Genomic DNA, 9,587 nt, shown 5'->3' with positions numbered 1-9,587 from the left:
CTCTTAAACTGAATAGCCCATACAATCTGTTTTAAAATATTATTAAAATTTTCTTCTGAAATAATAAAAGAAAATTTTATTTTTAATTTCGGATGAAAATAAAAGATTGGTTGAAAGTATTTTATAATATTTGAAAATATTAAAATATGGTGTAAGATGGAAGAACTTGGTTAGGTATTTATAGAAAAAAAATAATTATTTTATAGATATTTTTTGTATTTTAATTAATTTTTATGTGTTTATTTGTATTTTTTATTAATTTTTTTAATTGTGGCTGACGTCAGCCTTGCGTCACATGGCCTAAGAGCTAGGTTAGTCGATTTTAGCCTAGGTACGCAACTAGGCTCCCCCATAGCCTAGTGGATAGGAATGGGGTGGAGGAATTTTAGGGGTGGGAGGGGATTTAATCCACACTATCTCATATAAGATTTGAGAGGGGTGAAAGTGCTCTTACAAGGTAAGGAAAACTCAAAAGAGAGGCAGCCCAAAACAAACAAGAAAAAGCACAACCAAACTTAACAGAAAATACAATGAACAGGTCCAAACAATAGAGATCACAAGGTAAGAAAAATGTTGCCTCCTCCCAGCTGTTGTAGCATCCTCATAAAGCCAACACCTTCGCAAAACCAACACCTTTTGAAGACCAATGAACTAAATGAATGAATGGAAAATGGGGTGGGCAAGTCACCCGGGCAATGACTGCTGCCATAATCCTACTAGATAGTGTAAATTGTACTTTAAGAGCCACCAAACAACAACAGAACACTCGGTTGAAGAAGATTCTCGGATGAAACATTCAATGATTCAAGTGGCCAACGTTGATGATTAAGGATTCGTGAGGAACAACAAATGGAGATGAATGATGCATACAAAATTGAGAGCCAATTTTTACGTATAAGCTCAAAATAAACTAGACACAATAGCTCAGAGCATAGCGCCACAAGATAAAAGAGGTTACTAAAATCAAGGAAGAGAAATAAAACAAAAAAAAGCTGAAGAGAGGGGCCTGCCACCGACCCACCAAAGGAAGGGGTCAGCGGCTATAGAGATAAAAAGGGTTTCTTTCCATGAGTATTGTACCATGTTTAAAGGTAGCACCAAACATGGTAGAATTAAATCACACAAAATTTTCACTGCAAGAATACAAAGTATGATACTTTAGAAAAAACTCAAGAAAGCTTTTTTGCTTGACCCAAAAGTGCTTTTGTTACAATCACTTTCTGATGGCGATGCTTCCCCAACTTTCATCCGCATCCACAACCACCGGGAAAATGGTAGTAAGTTTGGAAGTAACTTGCACTCTGCTCTTCTTTGATGCAGGGGTGGCCCTTAATACAAGAAACCTTGTTGCAACTTGCCCTTTTCGTACGGACGGAAATATATGCCTACCTTTTGTGATTTCCATTTGAAACCTTGAAAATACATGGTGTTATTACTTGACATTAACAACAAAAATGAAAATAATGTGTGCTAAAGATTAGTCGTTCACACGCATGATCGGCCATTTGTGCAACTAAGAGCCACTAGTACATACTATTTCACAATGTATTAACTACTCAATTATTCGCTTACGTGAGCCTAACATATGTTTTTAGAATAAAAAAAATAAAAGAAAGAAAAATTTACCAAGATTTTGTTGCAACTTGCGACGAATATTCAATTTCAAAGTCTAAAGGGTTATATGCGCACAATAGAAGATTCTTCGAAACAAGTGCGTATGATATTTCTAACGCTAAAATATACTATTGAAAAAAGTTATATTCAAATTATTCATTTTTTTTTAACTGGGGACATTTCCATCGAAATTTCCGTGTCTTTGGAGTACCGATATTTCCAATATTATCGATATTTTAGACCTTGATAGGAACTATATGTAGTACTAAGTCACTCATGTATCTTACCATGCAATGTATGAAGTGTAAAATATTGTACTAATTCATTATATATAAATGATTATGGTGTGTTTAAATTTCTTTCATTAATTACTACATATTTTCTACACTCACAATGTTTGTCAGCTCGCTATATAATCAACTTAAATCAGTTAAATCCATCATGCAATGCATTTCCTTCCAATTTTTTTTGTGTGATAAACTAATAGATAATTGACTAAATAAACATTCTGCAAAGTTTCAATAAAAATTTCTAAGTTTTTCTTACAATTTCCATGGTTTTTATTCAATTTTTATCAATATCGATAATATCCCGATATTTCCATTGAAATTTTCGTGTTTTTGGATTACCGATATTTCTGATATCATCGATATTTTATATCTTGCTTGCAACAAAATTTTAACTGAAATGTCATTTGGAGGTGGCAAATAGTGGTGGCTTGGGGCAATAAATAAACACGAGACATCAATTATAAAAGTAAATATTTTTAACCAACCGAGCTATAAGTTTCTTATCATTTATATTTATTATTTTTCAAGACCAAATAATCGGACTTTGAGCGTTTGAGAAAGAAAAGAACGGAAAAGGATCATCTCCGAATCTATTCCACAAGTCTTCCTCATCAACTAATCTGGTCCCATAAAATTTGATTCAACGACTATAACAGATGTCCATTTTAAAAATTATAATAACTTTAGCTGTTGAATCAAATTTTAAAAGTTCAAATTGTTTGATGAAGATAACTTAATGGAAGGAATCCGAAGACAATACCTTTTCTAAAAAACCGCAGCCTGCGGGAAAACTTTGAACATAGACATTAGACAGAACCCGGCCACCCACGCGAATCTTAGCGGATCAATTTATCGCGAGATCCAACGCACCAGAAAATAAAAAAGAAAAAAAAAAATGTTAATAATTAATTAAATTTGAAAATTAAAAAGGAAAATTCGAATGAAGATGGGGAAGCTATATATACCCATATAAAAATGGAGGGAAGAACAGAAGAAGATGTGTCTCCCTCTGCTGCCTACAACACACAGAAGAGAGAGAAAGTGAGAGAGAGAGAGAGAGAGGGGAGAGAGTTTATTTAGGGTTTTCGCGGATCGCACCCGCCGCTAGTTTTACGCGGTAATCCGAATTCTCAGCCTCTTGTTTTTGTTCCCAAGAATATTTTCCCCAAATTTTCTTTTTCTTTTTTTTTTTCAAATTTTTTTATTCGGATTTGCATGCAATCGATTGCATTTTGATGCGTTTCGTGATCGAAATTACAATGCAGATGGCTGGGGATTGAGAAATTCACGTTGCGAGTTTGGCATGGTGGTGGGCTGCATTGCGAGCAGGAGGAAATGGATTCGGCACGGAGTTGGCTGTCGAAGCTTCAGCCGCGTGAAAAGCTGAGGAGCTCGACGAGGAGGAAGGAGCCGTGCGCCGGCGGCGATGGAGGCGGAGAAGAGTCGAATATGGATGAGGAGGCGCTTTCCAATGTCACGAAGCAGAAGGCTGCGGCGGCGAAGCAGTATATTGAGAACCATTACAAGGAGCAAATGAAGAATCTCCAGGAGCGGAAGGAACGGTAGATATATAATTTGAATTGATGAATTTGCATTTTTGTTTTTGGAAATTAGGAAAATGATTGAATTTGCAACTGTAATGCTAAATAATGCAGCTTTGTGATGGTTTCTTGTTGGATTTACTGATATAGGCAGAGAAGTTTAACCCAGTTTTTGTGGGTTTTTTCGATTTCGAATTAGTAATTGTACTTCTTTATGGCAGACGAAACATGTTAGAGAAAAAGTTGGCTGATGCCGACGTCTCTGAGGAAGATCAAAACAACCTTCTCAAGTTTCTCGAGAAGAAAGAAACCGAATACATGCGCCTTCAGAGGCATAAAATGGGTGTTGATGATTTCGAGCTGTTGACTATGATCGGCAAGGGCGCATTTGGTGAGGTATAAATTCTCTAAAAAGATCTTGTACTTAAATGTCTTCTTTGGTTCGAATAGCTTTACAAGTGTTTTGGGTCTCTCTATATGGAGAACGCGGAGGTTGGTGACTAAATGACATGATTGGGCTACTCAAAGAAAAATGTTACATAAAGGAGAGTCTTTTAACGAAACAAAAAGTTCAGCTTCAGCCTCCCAGCTGGCACAGTATAGAGATCTTGTCTCATGGGATTGATATAAGTTTTTGACCAATGTTGCTTCATGGTGCAGGTTCGTGTATGCAGGGAAAAGACGTCTGGTTCTGTATATGCCATGAAAAAGCTTAAGAAATCAGAGATGCTTCGTAGAGGCCAGGTAATCAGTTTCCTGCCACTTGAATTACTGAGGTAATTTGAACTGTATCTAATGCCAGTTGTTTTATATTATTTTTAGGTAGAGCATGTCAAAGCGGAAAGGAACTTACTTGCTGAGGTGGACAGCAATTGCATTGTCAAGCTGTACTGTTCATTTCAAGATGATGACTTTCTTTATCTTATAATGGAATACTTACCTGGAGGAGATATGATGACATTACTCATGAGAAAGGATATTTTGACTGAAGAGGAAGCTAGATTTTATGTTGCCGAAACAGTTTTGGCGATTGAGTCTATCCATAAACACAATTACATTCATAGGTTTGTGGTACAAATTCACTATTTACACTGATTTTTTGAAATAGATTTAAGTAAATCTAATTTTATTGGACTGTGAAATAGAGGTTAACCTAGTCTATTTTGCATATTACAGGGATATTAAGCCTGACAATTTGCTACTCGATAGATATGGACACTTGAGACTGTCAGATTTTGGGTTGTGTAAACCTTTAGACTGCAGTACAATCCGAGAAGACTTTTCGGTTGCGCCCAACGCTAATGGTGCTGCACAGAATGATGAACGTCCTGCTGCTCCAAAACGAACACAACAAGAGCAACTGCAACATTGGCAGAAGAATAGGAGAATGCTTGTAAGTTATATTGTAGATAAAAGAAGAACTGTATATTTTTGGACGTACAACATTGTCATTCATGACGTTTTGGTAGGATGTTGCAAAGTTATCGTTCGTTTAACTCTTGATATATGCCCATTGCAGGCTTATTCCACTGTTGGTACACCTGACTATATTGCTCCAGAAGTTCTGTTAAAAAAAGGTTATGGGATGGAATGTGATTGGTGAGTATTATGATTTTCAGCAAAAGGGTGTTTGAATGTTTAACACTGATGAATTAATTCATGTTTTAAATATCAATTGTGATCTCATTACCGTAGACTCAATTTCCGTTAATCAACAAGCAATTGGAGAATCATGTGGCATAACAATAACTATTTTTACTGCCTTTCATATTGTAATGGGATCATTTTGAAATTGCTGTACCATATCACCTTTATGGACCATAAACTGAAGAGCCACTTTGTTTTTTGATGCCTGGATTGACTGAGTTGTGAATTTTGTTGATACACAGGTGGTCACTTGGTGCTATTATGTATGAAATGCTTGTGGGTTACCCCCCCTTCTATTCTGATGATCCAATGTCAACATGCAGGAAGGTAAAGTTTAGAAATATTGAAAGTTTTATTTTAAGAAGTTCTCTTTTAAAAAGCCTCAAGCATAATTCCCTTGGGCTTTTATGTGTGTAGCTTGTGACGTCTCATGTCACCATTTATTCTCACCTGTTTGCCTGATAATGTTTGCTGTCTTGCTCGTCTCTTGTAGATTGTAAACTGGAAAACGCATTTGAAATTTCCAGAAGAAGCAAGGCTGTCTCCAGAAGCGAAAGATCTTATTAGTAAACTCTTGTGTAATGTCAACCAGAGGTTGGGAACAAATGGCGCAGATGAAATAAAGGTGTTGTCTGGTGTGTCCTGTTCTAAGTATTTTCGATTTGCTCAACAACTCATTGCATATAATGGGAATTACCTTGCTGCTAATTCCTATTTCAGGTTCATCCTTGGTTCAATGGGACTGAATGGGAAAAGCTTTACCAAATGGATGCTGCATTTATTCCTGAGGTCAATGATGATTTGGATACTCAAAATTTTGAAAAGTTTGATGAGGTATAGATGGTCTTCAGTTTTTTTGTGGATTTTGTGAGGCTATTTGCGGTGAGCATATCATGTTGCTCATAATTTGATGAATACTGATTTTTGGTATGCAGGCTGACAATCAAAGTCAGAGTTCATCCAAAACTGGTCCCTGGAGAAAGGTAAGCTTACGAGCTTTGTTCATACTTAGCTATTGTCACTAATTTGTATATAGAATTTGTCACCATTGTTTGTTATTTAACTTGCCCTACAAGCTACCCCCACCCCACCCCTAATTCATTCCAAATTTTCCCCTTATATTTTTCTCTCTTCATTTTGCAGATGCTCTCCTCCAAGGACATTAATTTTGTTGGCTATACATATAAGAACTTCGAAATTGTTAATGATTATCAAGTGCCTGGGATGGGTATATCTCTATCTTCCATGAACTTGCAGGAGAACTTATCATTTGCTATATATTGGTATCATTTAAAAGTTTTTGTACGTACATGTGTGCATGGATTTTGATGGTTCATGCAATGTACGGGTTAACCCGCAAAATGTTAAGTCGTCAAACTGGTAAACAAACGAAGCATCTACTGACTGGCTGGTTTCCAATTATTTGAGTGCTCTTTAGTGTGGCAATTTTCCGTTTTTTGTAAACTTGGGTGCCTTCTTTCTATGTAGCCTCGTTGAAGAAGAAAAGCACCAAATCGAAAAGACCATCTATTAAAGCACTTTTTGGTACGTACATCATTCATATCGTATCTACATCATTCATATCGTATCTGTCTTCTAACATATATTGCTGCCCAGCATTTAAACTAGGATTGGGCAAATGTCTTTACATTTCTTACCTTTTTGTGTTCACTTGATGCAGATGAAGAGTCAGAGACGTTGGAGACATCCGATAGTGGTAGTCAACATGTGCAAGGGAGCTTTTTGAACCTCTTGCCTCCCCAATTAGAAGCACCTCAAAACCGGGAGGACTCTTCCTGACCTCGCCAATCCATCAGACGGACTAGGAGCTTGTTCCCAATAGCATTTCGGCTTTCAAGTGACAAAGGATACAATTCTCGACGCTGCCTTCTGCGCCTGTATTTTTTTTTCATGGCTATACCGGCTGGAGCTTCGGGGTTTCGAACGAAAACTCAAGGGGCTCTTGAGGCCTGAAGAAAGGTAGTGAACTTTGAAGCCACTAATTCTAATTGAGCCTCTTTCTTTGACAAAGCGTCCTCTAAGTTTCTCTGTCTTGAAAGATGAAAGTACAAGGGAAGCGTAAATATTACCCAAACTCATTTTACCACTAAAGTGTAATTTTCTTCTTTCTTCTTCCTCTTCGATGTCATTCTACCGAAATATGTACAAAAAAACACATGAATTTGTTCGATGTATACACTTCCTATTCACTTTATTAATTAACGATAGCAATACAATTTGTTCACTGTATATGTGTGTTTTTTATTATCAACAACTACCGTTCATAAAATTTGAACGTTTAACCTTGTCTACCATGGTGGAAACTTTGGTACCATCATACCAAACGGTTGTTAAGTTGATCTCTCTCGTTTCCTTTGTATTTTGTTTTGACAAAAAAAGAAAAGAAAAGAAGGGAAGTATACCAATAGAATTAGTTACGAACTTTTAATCAAGAGTTCGATGGACATAACATGCTAATAAAAAAGCAATGAGCTGTGATTTATAACAATGAACTGTGATTTATAGCAACTGGTTGAGTACCCTCTTATACTCTAAGATTCTAGCAGGTTTTATTTGTGCGTATTTTTCCGATCAATTCATTGCGAAGAATAACGAACAACTTTCGTCATGCTTAGACAATTTCACATCATGCTAGAGTAAACAAAATACATGTGACTACGTCGTGTATTCTCTATATATATATATATAATTTTTTTTATTTAATTAATTTCATCTTTCAGTCGAAAACGTAAAGCGCAGGAAGATTCGGTCGAATGCAATGCACGTCAACTGTGAATCACATCCGAGGCCAAATGAAATTAGGGCATAATTTGAAAAATAATCTCCAATTCGGTATATTGTTATTATTCCTCCTGGTGGGTCCGCGTTTGCTCCAAGATTGCCATATGGCGACAATATAGACGATACAGTCACCATCATTTAGCAACCATTTCTGTATTAATTAATTAAATCAATTAAACATTTAAAAACCATTTTACATTAAATCTCTTCTTTTTTTTAGTCAAACATTAAATCTCAATTGACTAGACAAAAAATGGCACACAGATACCTTTTGATTTTCCTGCTGAAGTGGGATGGAGTTCAACAAACTACAATTTTCCAAGAAGTTTGCTATTCACATACTTTTTTTTACTTCTTACATATTTTTTTTATTATTAATTTTTATCTTTCGATCTTCTTCGATCCATTGAATCTGGTGATAAAAAATTGAGAATGATGTGTGAGAAGTACACATGGGTATGTAGATAGCATACCCCTTTTTCAAAGAGCGCAATAAACTCAAATTAGTTTTTGTAAAATTATCTTATTCAATATTACAAATAGCGCAATAAACTCAAATTTCTGTCATGACCTAATTGTCCTATAAACATACTTAAAACTTCCAACAACAAAAAATAAACATAAATTTAGCTCTAGTACAACTTTTTTTTAAAATATTTTATAATGGTTGTAACAGAAAAAAATGGTGACAGAAGTTCAATTTTGAACATGTTAAAGACTTATTAAAATTGCTCAACTAATTCCTTAGTTTGATTCTGCTAAAACAAAGAAAATAGATCTAGCTAGGATGGATCCGAAGTGGTTGACTGGGACTTGGACGCTGGATCTTGACTAGTTTGATGGCTTCTGAATGCTAGGGGAAGTTTTGCCGAATTTTTAGTATATTTTATTAGTTGATAATTTTAGTTTTGTTTTTATGCATATTAGGCGTTCGTCACACATCCGGTTGATGGCTAGAACGGTTTGGTTTCGGTATTCACTCGATATCGGGGTTGGGGTGTGTTAGAGACTTTCCATTCAAGGTTTTTTTAACGAACAATACTTGGCTACTCAAAAATGAGTAGAAACTCCTACTTAAAACCCTTAGTGTTTTAATCATAATTTTTTTTGCTTATAATCAGAATTGTTCATACTATGAATCACATTGTAAAGAGCATCTCTGTAAAAAAAAAAAATTAAAATTAAGATTGTTTAGTCAATCTATTGTAGCAAATACATAGACGGTTCTTAATGCTTTTACCAATAATGTTCATTTGTTTTTAAATAGTTTGATGACTAAACGGCCTTCATTTTAATTGATTTTTTGCATAGCCGATATTTATAGGATGATTTATAATATGAACGGTTCTGATTATAAATACAAAATTCTATAAATTGACAACAAATAATTTGAGAAATTTTGAGTAGGAGTTCTTACTCATCTTAAAGTAGCCAATTATTGTTTTTTTTTAACAGTTATTTATCCTTACAGCACAATAGAAGCGATTTTGAAAAAGAAACACAACATTCCCGAACTAGCCTCAATCCAATCCAAGAAAGCAAAAAAAATCGATCCATATATTGACCCATTCAAACTAAATTTTGCGAATAATTTAATTTAGGTCTGTCGCAAAAAATGGACACAGATCCTCTCCGGATCTGAGCCTAGTGATCAATAGATCCGGACCATTGAAATTTGATACAACGGTTGTAA

The 9,587-nt window shown here is 35.4% G+C and overlaps 1 pseudogene; it reads left to right on the top strand.

Annotated features, from left to right (window-relative positions):
* The first annotated feature begins 2,864 nt into the window (after positions 1–2,864).
* Positions 2,865–7,342, top strand: LOC126624818 (uncharacterized; annotated as a pseudogene).
* Positions 7,343–9,587: the final 2,245 nt, after the last annotated feature.

The sequence above is a fragment of the Malus sylvestris genome, chromosome 5 (genome assembly GCF_916048215.2).
Source record: "Malus sylvestris chromosome 5, drMalSylv7.2, whole genome shotgun sequence".
NCBI classification, from domain to species: domain Eukaryota; kingdom Viridiplantae; phylum Streptophyta; class Magnoliopsida; order Rosales; family Rosaceae; genus Malus; species Malus sylvestris.
Note: the sequence above shows the minus strand (reverse complement) of the source record. Positions and strands in the feature narration are given on the sequence as shown.